The 15,096-nt window shown below is 41.1% G+C and overlaps 1 pseudogene; it reads left to right on the top strand.

Annotated features, from left to right (window-relative positions):
- The first annotated feature begins 12,579 nt into the window (after nucleotides 1-12,579).
- LOC147421949 (uncharacterized) lies at nucleotides 12,580-13,229 on the top strand (annotated as a pseudogene).
- The last annotated feature ends 1,867 nt before the right edge of the window (nucleotides 13,230-15,096 follow it).

The following is a 15,096-nucleotide window of genomic DNA, read 5'->3' as shown; positions in this document are numbered from 1 at the left end:
GGGCACACCTTGTGGGCATCTGGCCTAGGGAGCTGACATGTGTCCCTCATTCCCTTTGTGTAAAGGGAGCCTGTGTGTGTGTGTGTGGTTTTCTCTCTCATCCCCTAGCTTTGGGGCTCGCCCCCTCCCATGTAGGGATGCAGAAAGACTTTTTGGGCACACACACTAAGCATCCAATTTTCCCTAAGGTTGACCTTTGGACACAACCTTTGAATTTTGGAACCTTAGCATTTTGGAAGTCTTAATGGGCTGAACCTTAGGGTCTTTTTAGCCCGTTGTTTCACATGGCTCTTTTGCAGATGGCCCCCCCTTTGGATCCCTATTTTCCCTCCTTTGGATCCCTACTGTGGCCGGTCTGCTAACTTAACCAATATTCTAGCTTTTTCTCCCTTGGCACTTCCCCACATTAAATGATCAGTTTAATATGAGAAAATCATTTAGGAGAATTAGATATTGATTATTATGACATTACCTCTCTCTTGAAATCATAGTCGTCCTCGACTATGGTGTAGAGAAGATAAAGCATATGCATGAGTCCTTTTCTTAGCGGGTAGAGGATCCCTATGTTACCCTACGACATCATTCCATAATGGATGACTAGTCCATTTGGCGCTTGAGAGCCTGAGGCTGCCACAAGCATGTCTGCACATTAGTCCTATCAGTCTTCCATAGTAGAGTGACAAGTTCTACTTGGTGTTTGGGAGACGTCGTCTCCACAAACTTGATCTAAGCATGCATACTACTTTATTTTTGTGCACAAATAAAGAAAAAGAGAGTCTTATAAGACAAAAATTTTTGTTCATTTTTTTAACATTTTGTACATTTGCTTACTCTTGGGAAGCATTGTAAGCATTGACAAGGTTTAGGTTATCCTTTAATTGTATGCCTTGCATCCATCTAGCATCTTCAAAAGGATAATTCTTAAACTTAATAAGATATCGTCGGATAGTCTTACCGCCTCTTAATACCTTGTCTTCATGTCGGAGAATGGACTCGGGCTGCAGCACCTCCTCGTGGTCCTCGATCTCCGGTGGGTCTTCAATAGTTGGTTCTTGAGGTGGCTCTCCTTTGTAAGGCTTCAAGAGGCTCACATGAAAAGCATTGTGTATGAGCCAATGATTGGGCAACTTAAGTTGATAGGCCATCTCATTGATTGGCCTAAGAATCTGGAAGGGACCATAGTACCTTTTTGCTAGTTTAGCATAGTACTTTTGGTGGCCCGTAGGATTCTTGCCCGTCGTGTGCCTTAATCGAGCCTTGGGAAACTTTAACAATACCCAATCGTTTTCTTTAAAGGCTTGGGCTCTTCTGTGCTTGTCAGCAGCAGCCTTTTGCCTTTGCTGTGAGATAGAGATAGCATCCTTAATCTTTTGGAAAGATTCTTGTAGGTCTCGGCTATACTCATCTGCAGCGAAGATCTTCCCATGTACCTTAAGTAGCAAGGGACTTTTTGATCTTCCCTCAATTACCTCGAAAGGTGCTTTTCCTGTAGAAGTATGTACAGTGTTATTGTAAGCATACTCTACTAAGGGTAAGTACTTCTCCCATTGGGATCTTTGATCTACTTCCGTTACATAGGCTTTTAGTAGATCGAGAATAGTTAGGTTAGCTATTTCACTTTGGCCATCAGTTTGTGGATGATAGGCCGAAGAGAAGTTTAGCCTTGTTCCTAAATTCTCAAAGAGACCCTTCCAGAAATTACTGGTCATTCTAGGATCTCTATCCGACACTATGGACATTGGCAAGCCATGGTACTTGAAAATTTGTGAAATGAAGAGGGTTGCCATTTGATGGGCTTTGATAGTCTTTTTGACAGGTATAAAATGAGCTTGTTTACTAAACCTGTCTACTATCGTCCATATTCCCGTATTCCCATGGATAGACTTAGGCAATCCAAAGATAAAATCCATGGATATGCTCTCCCAAGGTGAATTAGGGATTGGCAAGGGTTGAAGCAATCCAAGTTGCTTCCCTCTATCAAATTTTGTCTTTTGACATACCACACATTTGGAAACATACTCATGTATGTTCACTTTCATGGTAGGCCAATAGAAATATGTTTCAATTCCCTTTAGGGTAGACTGAATCCCTCTATGCCCCGCATATGGGGGAGCATGAGATTCATACATTACTTTCTCACGTAGTGAGTTAGTAACGCATAGTCTATTGCCATAGAGAAGATAACCATCTTGTAAAGTAAATGGTTCTTCTTTCTTCCCTAATGCAAGGGCTGAAATCACATCTCTAAAATCGGGATCAATAGCATACTCATCTATCATTGAAGATAGATCATTGTGAGTTGCTATGGAAACCGCATTCACTCTCGGTCGTCTTGAGAGTGCATCGGCTACTTGATTATGCTTGCCAGCAATGTGAGCAATATGAAAATGAAATTGCGAAAGGAAATTTGCCCACCTCATTTGTTTGTCGGAGAGCTTGGTCTGCGTCATGAAGTACTTAAGACTTTGGTGATCCGTTCGCAGAATAAAAGGAGTCCCTAATAAATAGTGCTTCCATGAGTCTAAGGCATAAAGAACTGCAAGGAGTTCTTTTTCGTATATGCCTAGAGCTTGCTCAACAGGGTCGAGCCTTCGACTCTCATAGGCTATGGCGTGCCCTTCTTGGAGCAAAACAGCCCCAAGGCAATCACCACAAGCATCACATTGGACCTCAAATGGTTTTGAGAGATCCGGTAGTGTAAGCACAGGTTGAGAGATAAGCTTTTCTTTAAGCTTTTCGAAAGCATTGTTCTCCTTAGCAGACCACGTATACCTAACATTTTTCTTTGTTAGGTCATGTAATGGTCCCGCAATTTGTGAGAACTTTTCTATGAAGCGTCTATAGTATGCACACATACCTATAAAGCTTCTTAGTTCATGAAGATTCCTTGGTTTAGGCCATCCTTTTATTACCTCTAACTTGGATGGATCCATTTGGATTCCATCTTGAGAGATAATGTGACCTAAATATTGAATCTCATGCAAGAAAAATTCACTTTTCTTTCGATTAACATAAAGTTTATTCTCTCTTAAAACTTGAAATATTACCTGGAGGTGTTGCTTATGTTCCTCTAATGAATTAGAGTAGATGATAATATCATCAAAGAACACTCCAGTGAAGGTTCGATGAGGTCTGAACAGCTTCTCCATCAAGCGGTTAAATGTGGCTGGTGCATTAGTCAAGCCAAAAGGCATGACAATGTATTCGTAAAGACCAAATGTAGTACGAAATGCGGTCTTTACAATGTCTTGATCAACTATCCTTATTTGATGATAGCCACTTTTTAGGTCAATCCTACTGAAGTAGGTCGATCCTTGTAGCTTATCAAATAGGTCTTCTACCCGTGGAACGGGAAACCTATTCTTGATAGTGATCCTATTTAGTGCTCTATAGTCGACACACATACGATATGTGCCGTCTTTCTTTTGCACTAATAGCACAGGTGAGCAAAATGGAGATGAGCTAGGCCTAACCATGCCCTTCTCAATTAACTCATGCACTTGCCGCATAATCTCCTCTTGTTGAGCTTGAGAAACTCTATAAGGAGGTTTGTTAGGCGGTGAACTTCCTGGAAGAAGTTCAATTGCATGGTCGTCATTACCTCGTTTAGGAGGTAGCTCACAAGGGATGTCGTCAATAAAGACATCTTGAAACCCCTTGAGAAAATTGGATAACTCTAATTCCTTTTGGTTGCTTTTATTTTCTTTTGCTAAAGCATTAGGTTCATTTTGAGAATCTTTAACAAAAATCATGTACACGGAAATAGAGCTCTTTATTGACTTGTTGAAAGCTGGTGTATGTACAATGGGGATGGTGTTACCCATCTCCCTAGCATCTATATACATGTCCTTTTCCCTGAACTTAAAGGAGATTCTCCTTTCAGGAAATTTAACATGGGCAGCCAGACGGTCAAACCATGGTGCCCCTAGGATTACATCCTCATGCTTGAGAGGAGAGATAAAGAAATCCTCTTTGTCCACATAGCCTTGGACATGAAGCCTCAATTTCCCGATTAAGGGAGTGACTGAAGCTTCTTGCCCCTTGAAGGCACTGTCTGCGGGTAGGATATCTCCCATCTCGTAGGATTGTATGCCTAGCTTGGTGGCTAACTCCATAGATATGAAATTGTGAGTAGAACCAGGGTCAAAGAGAATAAAAGCATCATGTTCTCTTACCTTTCCCCAAGCATGGCATAGAGGAGATCCTTTGTGGTGAGTTTGGTGAATCTCCTCCTCTTGGATTTCAACCAAAGAAGCTCTAGGAGGATCTTGGCGGTTGTTCTTTTGGGGACAAGCGCGGTACGCATGCCCTTGTTCGCCGCACTTGAAACACCGGTTATCTTTACGATAACGCTCAAGCTCTTCAGGAGAGAGTTTATTCTTTCCTTGTAAACTCCCTTCTCTTTAGCTTTGTTGGAATTGCCCTTAGGAGACTTTTGGACATTGTCCTTCCCCTTAGGCTCATTGGTACCTTTGTTTTCCGGGGGCTTATTATTTCTTTTACCCCCCGTTTGGAAATTGATTCGCGAGGCCACCATAGTATGGTGTATTACCGCCGATATGGTACGTGGCCTTTGGGAGTTGACATACTCCGCCATTTCTTCGGTTAAGCCCGCACAAAATTGTTGCTTTTGCTCTCCAAAATCCAACTTTTTGAAGACAGTGGCTTTGAGTTGTAGGTCCCAAAACTTGTCTACATATTTGTGGATGGATTCATTGGGAGAGAGCTTTAAGCTTCGCCATTCGGTGAGTACTTTGTCTTTCGCATCGGTGGCCAAAAACTGCTTCATAATGGAAGCTCTTAAAGCCTTCCATGTTCGTGGAGCTTCACCGTTGGCTCGTAGGCTAGACCACCATTGTCTGGCGGACTTTTGAAAGTGCATAGCTACATGGCGTAGCTTAGAGGACTCCGTGAAGCCCTCATCTCCAAACGCCGCATCGAATTGCTGGATAAAGGCCAAAACTTTGTCTGTAGCACCGAAGGTGCCATCATAGGTAAGGAAAGAGATGCTCTTCCCTCCCTCTTTGAATTTCTTCAGCTTGGACGACCTCTTCCATGCGGCATAGGATTTCCTATGGCCTCTTCTTTTTGATGGTTCAAAAGTTGCACCATCACTTTCTTCAGAAGATGAAGAATTTGAAGAAGGTGGAGAAGAGGGTGACCTCTTTCTCGCCTTTTTCTTGTCTTGATCTTTGTCGTCTTCACCATAGCTTTCATAAGAGGAAGAGGATAAAGAAGATGGAGAAGAGGGTGTCCTCTTTCTCGCCTTTTTCTTCTCTTGCTTTTTATCATCCCTCTTTGAATTATGGCGTGGAGAAGAGTGTGATGGTCTTCTCCGCTTTGGTGGTGATGGAGAGCGTTTAGCCCGCCGTCTTCGTGGAGCCATCTCCGCCGAGGTGGCGGGAGACTCGCTTCTTTCTCGTTCCTTCGGTGGAGGCTCTTGAGTTCTCCTTTGGGAAGGAGATGCATCATCAAGAAGTAAATTCTTGAGCCCTTCATATGGATTCTCTTCTTCTTCCCGAATCGGAGAGAGACCTCTTTTGGTAGTCTCACAAGGAGGCTTCCTAGGTGTTCTCTCGTCATGGTGATGAGCTTGGAGAATCCCGTGAGCACGGAGCTGCCGTTGCACTTCACTTTGGAGAGATGGATTGCCCATGGCTTGTTGAAGCCTAGAAACAAGATAATTAACAAGCATTGAAGCATCATTAGTAGCTTGCTCATGAGCAAAATCAAAGTTATCAACATTAATTTCACTCTCTTTAATATTGTCAGCCATTCTAACAATTTTTAGGTGTAAACTTTTTAGGTGTACTTTGGCACTTCAAGCCCTAGTTGCTACTCCTCTTTACCCCTTTAGAAAAACCACTCAAGCTACTGTACCCGCGGCTCGAATACCATTAATTGCAAGGAATAGAAGAGAGGGTCTTTCGACACCAAAACAGCACCGGCTCCTGTCAAGCTTCTAATAGCTCAATAGTGGTTAAGCCGTAGGCAAGCCCCGTAGGACTCCACTATTAAGACCATAGCTCTCGACGGTGATGCCCCGTTAACTGCACAAAGGCAGGCGCACTGAAAGGCTGAAAAATCCCTATTCTACTTACTCACAGGCAATTAATAATACCAACCATTTGTAGCTAGCTTGAGGACCTCCCTTCTTGAGCAAGAAAAGAGAAACCTTGAGCTCTGATACCAATGTAATATTTAATGGCCTAAAATCTTATTTGTAGCGGAAATTAGCATGAACATAGTGGGCATTTCATTAGAATAGATTCCTAATGAGAATTACAAGAGTGCTTGGGTGGAGAGAGCAACAAAAAGCATAACACCTAGTTAGATAGCATCGACAATACTTTCAAAAGAGAGAGCAATTAAACTATTGACAACAGTTGAGGACCGGATTTGCATGGAGCCGGTCCCCCCTCCAAAAGGCTTTGTATTATGGTTTCTCCCATCAAGAGAGACATTGTACAATACAATTCTTTGTGTTCCTTCAAGACTAGCTAGTGCAATGAAGATGGAAGCTTCATACACCAAGCAAAACACTTAATCAAACACAACTTGAATTATCCCCGTTCTCAGACCCAAGACCTCACACACCTTCGAAGATGGTGAGAGCTAGCAGGGTATGAGAGTAGATTGAGAGGAAAAAGAAGTATCTTACGAGAAAGAAGTACATCTCCTCACATAATCACTCATATTAGCATAGCTTAGCTTAGTAATTAGCTTGGTAGAGAAGATGAGCATGCATTGAAGCTTGGCTCTTGGTTGGATTTGCATCCACATGCCAAGAGAGTGTTGATGTAGGCTTCTATCTCCCAAGCTTGGAGTAGGTGATGAGCTCTCCATTAAAGCTTGGGAGGAGATAGAGTATTTTTCCCTTCACACATGGTCAAGTGTGAGAGTGTGAGAGTGAATGCCAAGCAAAAATCAGCCCCCCCTCTCTCTTGGGCGAGCCCTAGCTGCTAAGTTAGGCTGGCTTTTTCCTCATTGGACCTCCCCAGGTCAAGCCAATAGGAATTAAGCAGCATAAGTGATAGCCTTCTGACATGTGTCCCCCTTTCCCCTTTTGTGAGAGCTTTAGATAATTAAATAATTAAACTAAACTCTCATTGGACCCCTTTGCCTCCTGGCCAATAGGAATCAGGCAAGCCATGGGGCTTCTGAATGCTCATTGGACCCCTTGGGAGACTGCCCAATAGTCTTCTAGGACACTTAATTCTTATTGGTTTCTTTTATTAAATGTTTTTAAATTAATTAAACTAGATTTACTCTAGCTTAATTCTCATTGGTCCACTTCAAGGGTCTTCCAATAGGAATTGGGCACACCTTGTGGGCATCTGGCCTAGGGAGCTGACATGTGTCCCTCATTCCCTTTGTGTAAAGGGAGCCTGTGTGTGTGTGTGTGTGGTTTTCTCTCTCATCCCCTAGCTTTGGGGCTCGCCCCCTCCCATGTAGGGATGCAGAAAGACTTTTTGGGCACACACACTAAGCATCCAATTTTCCCTAAGGTTGACCTTTGGACACAACCTTTGAATTTTGGAACCTTAGCATTTTGGAAGTCTTAATGGGCTGAACCTTAGGGTCTTTTTAGCCCGTTGTTTCACATGGCTCTTTTGCAGATGGCCCCCCCTTTGGATCCCTATTTTCCCTCCTTTGGATCCCTACTGTGGCCGGTCTGCTAACTTAACCAATATTCTAGCTTTTTCTCCCTTGGCACTTCCCCACATTAAATGATCAGTTTAATATGAGAAAATCATTTAGGAGAATTAGATATTGATTATTATGACATACCACATGACGAAGTCAGTTTACCCTAGGCTAATGGTTATATCTCTTCTTGGCCTCTTTAGGTTCACTTAGTGTTTTCTTATGACAATCACTTGTTTCTTTTTGTTGGTTTTGGTCGCAATTTATATGTTTTCTCAAGTGTTGGATCATAAATTCCAATGTCTACTCTTTTCACCCCCTTAAAGAGTATATGGTGTGGGTTTTGCTTTCAAGGCAATCAAACAACCTTATTGTTTCTTCTTTTTGTTTGTTTTGCGTTTTTATAACGTTTTTGTACTCTATTTCTACACAAGTATAACAAGCACTCAAAACCAAAAAACCATAGCTCCACATTATCCTACTTAACTAAATCTAACTAGTCACAGACCCTCGGCAAGACACAGGCTTCCTGGCTATCCACTAGACCTCAGGATACTCTATCTTGGCTCTTGTTCTAAAAGTTTAAGCTCTCTCTAGTCGAAACTAAAGTAAGCTAACCATCACACGAGTGACGTAGATCTCCCTACTTAAGGTCTTGTGTCCCCGGCAGCGGCGCCAATGTTTTAGGGCAAAACTACTCCCATGTTCATGCTCACAAGCATGACATAGACAACATACTTATCATCCGATGACACGACTAACCCGTAGGTGCACAGAGGCAATCTCGTTAGCTTGTCAAGCTGAGACCAATCTACACATACACACTTCTATGATGCATCAATCATTAACCCTTGTTGAATGCAACCTACTCTATCCCTAAATGCTCACAACACTGTTAACACATCAAATGAACTCAGAATCGCATCAAACTTACTAGGCACCATCCTCTCAATAGGATATACTTACCTATAAGTCTAATCTCACCAGATTTGAACCCTAGTTATCTCGAATACAGTCACAATAGACTCACAGATCATAATCTAAAAGTGTGCAAAACCTAAGTCTATGAGTATCTATGTGTAGTTAATCTCCCACTCATTCTATAAAGCACTTGATTGTTGAAAACAGACACTGTTTGTGCTACTTATAAGCAAAACAAGCTCGAGGAAGAATCGATCGCGAACATCTCAAAAATGTGAATGCGTGGCGTGGGCGCGTAGCTCTCGGAGAGGCTACCGCGATGGTGTCGTCACGTTGTGAATCCGGTGAGGGAGAAGCGCTTAGCGAAGAGGATAAGACTCTCTCTCTCTCTCTCTCTCTCTCTCTCTCTCTCTCTCTCTCTCTCTCTCTCTCTCTCTCTCTCTCTCTCTCTCTCTCTCTCTCTCTCTCTCTCTCTCTCAGACTCGTACGACACAGGATTAATATTCAAATGTTATTCAAAAAATGGTTCTAAGGTGACTTTTATACTTTAGTCACCTTAGCTCAAAAATGTACAAGGGGTTCTTTTCATCATAATTACAAAGTGGAAACACATCTGGGTCCTGACTGACTGATTAATCTTTACATAACCCAGACAAGTGGATCAAAATGATAAGACGTCTTTGACATAAAAATGGGAATTTGATAGGCTTTACAAGGTGGGCTCATTACAACAGTTGGACAAGTTGGGCTCCAACATTCTTGATCACCAATGTATCTTCCATTTATTCATCTAAGCTTGTTTACTATTTATTTTCTACTTTTGATCCTTTTTATTAGGAAAATTAAAAGAAAAATATGAAACTAATCCAACAAATAAAAAACCAATTCAAAAATTACCTAAACACACATAAACACATTACTCAACCATATTTTTGTGGATTTCTCCATTTTGATCACTAATTTGACTGAAAACACACAAAAGAGTAAAAATTGTAGTATTTTTAGCTTTTATAATGATATTTACACTATTTACATACATCTAGGGTTATCTTATTACGTAATCCCCATTTTCTTTACTTATAAGGGCATCTCTAATGGATTTGCAAAAAAGTCACACGCTCAAATACAACTACTTTAAACATTCTCTTTACTTATAAGGGCATCTCTAATGGATTTGCAAAAAAGTCACACGCTCAAATACAAATACTTTAAACATTGTCCTTTTTGAGCCGATGTCATCTTCTTGGGTTCACATTCACAATGCCTCCCACCCTCCTAATGGGAGTCCTCCGGGATGATAGGGTGTGGCTTAGATAGTGTAGTGTCTGGGTCATCAAGTCATGTATATGCACATTGTGATTGTCTCTACCATGCTATCGATGTCAAATGTAATCCAAAATGTGATGCATTGCCAGAGGAGGGTCTTGAGCGGAGGACTCAAGGGTTTCTGATGGAGAAGCATCATAGTTAACTCTCTTGAAGAGTAGAACTTGTAGCAGCTATTTTGGTTCCTTGATAATCCTTGGCAAACAACCATCTATTTCCATTGGGTTGGTTTGTAGAGAGATTGATTGTTATTGCAGTGTGTGCTATTGCAATGTGTGCCAAATTGTTGGTACCCACTTGTGGATGAGATTACCTGGTGTCTTTGACTTTGGTGTAGTTTTGGGTAACCACTTGTATGTCGACTTAGTTGGTCACACTTATGCAGATTGCTTCTTTGGCACCCACACCCACTTAGTTGGTTGGGATTGCTTGGACTTGTTTGGTCGAGGTTGTGGAGCTAGTTGTGGTGTGGTGATTTTCATTATTGAATAAAATGTTTCTTGGACACCCAGATCTGCTTAGGGTTGTTTTGCAAGTGATATTTTAGTATTCCAAATTGCCTAGTTCTTTGTATGCTTGTTTTATGAGGATGGATTCTATGTTGAGTGATTGACACTGGTATTGAATTGATTTTTCCATTTGTCAACTTCAAAGCCCATAGATTGGCTTTCCACTCTTCTTTGTTGTAAGCAAATGGTACTTGAAAAACCTATCCCCCCCTTGAGTGTTAACTCAAGAACTTTGCCATCCAAGTCCTGGATAGCTTTGTCTGTCCACATCCATGGACCTCCTAGGACTATATCTTCATTCATATGCTCATGAGAATGCAAACAAACATGTGCGGGCACAAAAATCCACAAATGAATATATTCATATTGATCGGTCCCAATATTGGTCTCTACTTCATATTCTACTAAAAACTGAGTAAAATATAGAGGTTGAATTTGAAATGTACTAGAAAAAATTCAACGACTGGTCACTTTGTGACTTTTTGCTTTAGGGTTTTGAATGTGCACTTCCTTTTGAGCTTCCTCAATAACCTGTTATCATTTGATCTTGTGTTCCTTGGCTATATGCATTCTTTGCAAGAGATCATTAGTGAATGACATATGGTACTTTCTCAATTGACATCCACTAATTCAAATTTCCATGATTTCCCCATCTAAAGTGGCCAATTTGATTGTCCCACTTGGTGAAACACTTTCGATTATAAAAGGACCATGCCCTTTTTCTTGAATTTAGAGATGTGTTGCTTCAGCAAGTAGACTAATATCACATCTCCTTGCTTGAAGATTTTCGTCAACAAATGTGAGTCATAGAACTGTTTTTTTCTTTCTTTCTTGAGCATAGATGTGTGCAATAGTGGCTAGCCTCTTCTGATCTAGTTGTTTGAGATTCTCAAGTCATTCCAATAGCTCATGACCTTTCCACTCCAAGTTGTGTGCAACTCTAAGGGCTGGTGGTAAAAACTCCATTGGAAAAATAGCATCAAATCCATAGACCAAGGAAAATGGGTGGTATTTAGAGATGTTTTAAATGAAACCATATAAGCCCATAGAGTTGAGTGGAGATTCATCTCACAGTGTGTTCTTCTTGAGCTTACAATCTTAGTAAGCATCAAGCTTAAGATCTTATTTGTATGTTCTTCTTGGCCATTTTCCTGAGGATGATAGGGTACGGATTTATTATGGATGACCATAAACTCATTAAGCAAATTCTCTATCACCTCGTTGAGGAAGTGTGTTCCTAGATCACTCACAAGATCAATAGGAAACCTGCATCATATGAATATGCACTAATACAAGAATGCAGCGATGGTTTGTGCATCATTCTTCCTAGTGCTCTAGCTTATGCCCATTTAGTTAAATAATCACTGGCCATAATAGTGTATTGCACTTGAATTCTGTAAGCAAGTGGTTGTGTTGGACCAACAAATTATATACCCCACTTAGATAATTCTCTTACTCCCATCATTGGTCACAATGGCATGTTGTCAATTCTAGTCGGCATTTTTTATTTTTGACATGAGTCACCTCGTCTAACATATTCTTTCACATCAGTAGATAGAGTTGGCCACAATATAATAACCATCAACATTTCTCTAATCATGGTTTCATGAGAGAAATGCCCCCTACTAGCCCTATGTGTGCTTGTTCAAGGATAGAAATGTACTCATCTTAATTGGTACAAAGTCTAAGCTATTGGTCCTTCCCTCATCTGTAACGCTACTCTACTTTTGAAACCCTTCTTTGGATACTTTGTTTGTGGTGTTGCTAACGTTTTTGGCCCAGATTTTTTGTACTCTTTTGTTGGTACTTTGATTTTTGTAGTGCTTTTTTGAGATGATGACTTGTTTGTATGTATGATTCTTTGTCTATCTTTTTCACAATGTAAGAAGATGATGAGGAAACATGGAAGAAAGGTCATGGCCATACCAGTTTTGTGGAGCAGATGATTGAGGTGGTGAAGAATGGTAAGAGGTTCCTATTATTCCCAAAGCCCCAAATTATGGATTCAAACAATATGATCCATGTGTTTGGGTCATGCATTGCATGTGGCAAGCTTCTAGAGTCTGCCCATGTTGTTGGGACGTTTATGCTTGAATGTCGATAATATCAATATCAACCCCTTTGGTTTAGTGCTATGTTATAAAATCAATAGTTTTGTGCCCAATCCGATTGTCACATGATTCCTGAGGTGAAAAAATATTGGGTCGATGGAATATACGCAGTGAAGAGTAAGCATGTTAGTGATTTTCATGTTGGAACTTTCTCCATGTTGATTGTCACTCTACTCGTAAGATGTGTTTTGTTGCTTGTTAAGTTGTAGATGAGGAGGATGTTGTTGATGCAAGCACTAATGGTAAAACATCATAGAATAAAAAGAATGGGACTCTAGTCCTCCAAAGTCTAATACAAAATTTGTGTGATGTTGACGAAAGTACTAGGAAGGTAAAGGATATCTAGAGAACTTGTTTGGTGATTCAAGGATAAGGGGAAGGACTTGTGTGGGTGAGGGTTGCTATACCTTCCACCCCTTTTCTCCTAACATATTTGGCAGTGAAGCAAGGGACATAGGTGATGCATTTGGTGTGAAGGCTACAAATGAGGAAGATGGAGGATACAGAAGCTGGGAAAGGGAAAGGGGCAAAGGCCAAAAGGGCAGAAGGGACACAGGATGCGAAGAACGGGGAAGCCGTTGAGGACACAAAGAAGAAGGAAGGGGAAAATGCTAATAATGGGAAAGGGGTAGAGAAAGCCAAGGAAGGATGTGGTGCAGCCAATGCAAAGAGGGGTGGGGTAGAAGCATGGATGAAGCACGTTAACGTGATATGATTTTTATGCTACTACACATGTGCCAACAGGGTGGGGTAGAAGCATGTGAACGTTCTATTCTTTTTATGCTACATAACATGTGCCAACAAGCATATCTTGTTAGCATAAGTTTTGCCAAGTCAATCACTATTGTGGCAATCATATGTATATTCTTCTAAAAGGAAAAGTACAATAAAAATTATTTTGACACCATCACTGAATATGATGGCATATTGAATAACAAGGTTTGTTGTTGTTTTGAAGCTATTTGGCATGGGTGTTAGAGTTTCATAAGGCTCCATCGAGAGGTGGATGATGAAGCAAAAAGAGTTGCACATGCCTCCACAAAGAGATGGGGTGATGAAGCAAACAGGCAAGGAGAGTGTGGAGCCTACAAGCAAGCCTATGCATGGAAGGCATTTGGGTTCTCTTCCATAGCCCCCAGTAAGAGGAGATTGATAGATCTAAGTCTACAAACAAAGGAGCTACCTAACCATTCTTCAAGAAAAAACCACAATAGGGCCAAATCACCTACTACTTCTCCCTCTCCCTACACTAGTACAAAGTTTTCTTCATCCCCAGGATCCCCAATGCCATTTTAGGTAGGCAGCCTGAAATGGGACTCAAGTACTCTCTCTCTCTCTCTCTCTCTCTCTCTCTCTCTCTCTCTCTCTCTCTCTCTCTCTCTCTCTCTCTCTCTCTCTCTCTCTCTCTCTCTCTCTCTCTCTAGTTTCATACAACGTTAAAATTCTCTTCATCTTCTTCTTCTTCTTCTTCTTCTCTCTCTCTCTCTCTCTCTCTCTCTCTCTCTCTCTCTCTCTCTCTCTCTCTCTCTCTCTCTCTCTCTCTCTCTCTCTCTCTCTCTCTCTCTCTCTCTCTCTCTCTCTCTCTCTCTCTCTCTCTCTCTCGTTTCATACAACGTTAAAATTCTCTTCTTCTTCTTCTTCTTCTTCTTCTTCTTCTTCTTCTTCTTCTTCTTCTCTCTCTCTCTCTCTCTCTCTCTCTCTCTCTCTCTCTCTCTCTCTCTCTCTCTCTCTCTCTCTCTCTCTCTCTCTCCCCCCCCCCGTGTGCGTGTTCTATGTGTTTTCACTTTTACTTTTTGGATTTAGTACCACAACAAGCTTCATGCAATTGCCCTTGTGGGAGAAGTAGCGCCTTTCTCCGTGTCTTTTTGGGTGCAAGTAGATCCCCATTGTTATGTGCATTGCTAAGGAGGAAAGCGCATACTTAGTATGTTAATAAGCACACAAGGTTTGGTAGCATACTTAGTATACTAGCTAGCTAATTCAATGTGCTAATTAGCATATTCATTATGCTAATGAGTAAATTATCTATGATAATTATTACATTACAGGGAATGTGCCCAAAGCTTTTTTTGAGCATTTTCAACCCTTTACTAGTTGGGAAAATTTCCCTTTGATGTGTGCAGGCCGATGGAAATCTTCAAAAGTGTGCAAGACAAATTTGGTGCAACTTTGTTAGAGTTTAATAATGTTTATGGCCTTTCTATGGAGGGTTTAGATCTGAAAATGGTAAAGTGGGAGTGGGTCACTAATGCCAAATGGTTCACTGTGTTCAAACAAACAAAGGATCCCAGTTAGTACCGCATCAAATATAGCACCATCCGCACCTACATGTATGAGTCAATGATGAAATCACACTACAATGTATACTAGAAGGGTCCAACTAACATGGAAATTTTCTCTATATTTGTAAAGGGTTTTCTGAAAGAATTTAGTCCTACCGTGATTGCAACCAGGGCAGCCATTAAGTTCTATTGGGACAAGTTTGTGGTGCAAGTTTTGTAGGATATTTGAGAGAAGGGCTACTATGAGGGCCATGCTAACAAGTGGAGAATACGCAATCTCTAGCTTCTAGCTCCAAAAAT

Source organism: Adiantum capillus-veneris, chromosome 27 (genome assembly GCF_014529385.1).
Source record: "Adiantum capillus-veneris isolate H3 chromosome 27, ASM1452938v2, whole genome shotgun sequence".
Classification (NCBI taxonomy): Eukaryota; Viridiplantae; Streptophyta; class Polypodiopsida; order Polypodiales; family Pteridaceae; genus Adiantum; species Adiantum capillus-veneris.
The sequence above is the reverse complement of the archived record's forward strand: the minus strand, read 5'-3'. Positions and strand labels throughout refer to the sequence as shown.